The 2312-nt window shown below is 46.0% G+C and overlaps 1 long non-coding RNA gene across 1 annotated transcript; it reads right to left on the bottom strand.

Moving 5' to 3' along the window:
• Window positions 1-643: 643 nt before the first annotated feature.
• 1700096K18Rik (RIKEN cDNA 1700096K18 gene) lies at window positions 644-2092 on the bottom strand. Its single transcript, NR_027388.1, has one exon. It is a non-coding gene; the product is annotated as an RIKEN cDNA 1700096K18 gene (long non-coding RNA).
• Between the last annotated feature and the right edge of the window lie 220 nt (window positions 2093-2312).

The following is a 2312-nucleotide window of genomic DNA, read 5'->3' as shown; positions in this document are numbered from 1 at the left end:
AGTTGTAATACCAATGGGATAAGTCCATGACAGGAGTTCATACTCATGTTTTTGACACTGTTGACTTTGCTTATTGCTAATATCAAGGTGTATTTTTTTTTTGTTGAAGGAAGAAAACCTTTGTAGTTGTATAGTCTGCTTAATATTAACTGACAGTAAAGAATGACCAGCGCACTGCGCATGGGCAAGTTCTGGGTTCTATTCCCAAGGAGATGGAAGAATTAAACAGCCTTCAATGGGAAAAGACTTCAAAATCTTGGAAATTAAAAACAAAAGGGAGGTGTGGCCAGGAGGCTGTCTCCTGGGTTAAGAGTGCTTGCTGCTTCTTCCAAGGACCCAAGATCACTTCCCAGTACCAAAAGCTGGCGTACAACCTTTTGGAATTAACCCAAGCTCCAGGGATCCACGACTTTCTTCTGGCCTCAGTGGACAGTTACATATAGGTAATGTAAAAACAGAGACGTGCTGGGCGTGGTGGCGCACGCCTTTAATCCCAGCACTTGGGAGGCAGAGGCAGGTGGATTTCTGAGTTCGAGGCCAGCCTGGTCTACAAAGTGAGTTCCAGGACAGCTAGGGCTATACAGAGAAACCCTGTCTCGAAAAACCAAAAAAAAAAAAAAAAAAAAAAAAAAAACCAGAGACGTATAAAGACAATTTTTAATGCTGGTGGCAGTGTTGTACACCTTTAATCCCAGGAATAGAGGGGCAGAGGAATCTCTGAAATTTCAGTCAATGTGATCTATACAGGTGAGTTCCAGGCTATCTAAGGATACATGAGACCCTGTCACAGGGTGGAAATGCGTTCCATTCCTAGGTAAAAGAATAGCATGCCCACAAGTTGTCCTCTAACCTTAATGCTCTCACAGAAAAATAAAATCATACACAAACATTTTTATATATTTAAAGGCAAAGAATTCTTAACCAAATTGACTAAAGATAGGAACAGTAATTCCCTCTGGAAAATTAGCTGGCTGTAAAAAATGAGTTATAATGAAAAGACAATAACCTCACTATAAAGGCCTGTCTTGAATTTTAATTTTTTACAAGATTGGACTTCCAGTTCCTAGTAATGTACATGGTAATAAACATGAAGAAGCATTATTCAAATGTAAATGCTAATTGTTTTTATGTTTAATTTAAGCACTATTTTTTTTTTGTTTGTTTTGGTTTTTTTGAGACAGGGTTTCTCTTTTAACCATGGCTGTCCTGGAACTCACTCTGTAGACCAGGATGGCCTCAAGCACTATTTTTTTAACCAGACTTAAAATTAATAGAAGCGAAAGAATCTTCAGAGTGGGAGGGGCTTCAAGAAAGAACGACAAAAAGGCTATACAGGCTATTTTAAATGTACAAAATTTATATCTGTGTATACTGCAAATAATGTGCCTTCCAAAAAGGCTAAAATGTAAAGGCAAAACAAATTATTTCACTGATGAACCACTCATTTGGTAATGTCTTTCTTTACATTTGGGTTTTTTTTTTTAAAAATCTAGAGATACTGAATAGAAGTATTCACAAAATATCCATTGGTTAGAGTACGGTGTTCGAACGAAAATGAAAGGTTTGTAACCGGTCGTTTCGCTGTAGTACTGTAAGAAAGCTTTTAAATAATTAGTGCAGAATTCCAGCGTAGTATTGCAACCCAGCGTCTGTGGCCATGTCACCTTTAAGTGTGTGCAGTTTGGAAGAGCAGAGTTAGTTGGGTATTGTTAAAACAGCGTCGTTGTGTCGTGCGGGGACGTTCTCATCTTCTGAATGAGCGAGAGGGAGAAGGGCCCCGCCGTGGTCCCCTAAGCAGTGAGGCTCTGGGCGAATAATCGCACGGGATGCTGCGTGACAGTGGCTGGACGCCCGCGCCATTGTGAGGTCGGCGGCGCGGATCCGAACCTGTATTACTTCTCGGTGAGGCGGACTTGCGGGCCCTTGGACCGAGGTCAGCTCCGAGTGGAGAACAGGTAACTCAGGGGCCGGATCCCTCCGCGACAAGTAGTGCGCTGTGCGCTTTCCCGAGCCCACGGCGGGCGCCGGAGATCGCGGACCTGGCTCCCGGAGGATCGGCGGGCACTGGCCCGAAGGCTAGGAGACCTTCGGCAGCCCGAAGGCTGGAGCGGGCCGGCGAACGGCAGGTGTCCGCCCCGCCCCCACCCCCGCGGGCAGGAAGAGGAAGCGGTGCGGCCCGGCCCCGGGGCCACCCGCAGGGCCTCGCGGGGCGGGGGCGCCGGAGCTACAAGAAGCGCGTGACCTAGTTCGTCCCGAAGTGGACTTGACAGGTTGTCATCGCGGCTCCCCGCCCCCACTGTCTTCCGGGTCTG

Source organism: Mus musculus, chromosome 5 (genome assembly GCF_000001635.26).
Source record: "Mus musculus strain C57BL/6J chromosome 5, GRCm38.p6 C57BL/6J".
Lineage (NCBI taxonomy): Eukaryota > Metazoa > Chordata > Mammalia > Rodentia > Muridae > Mus > Mus musculus.
This window is presented reverse-complemented; position numbering and strand designations above follow the sequence as displayed.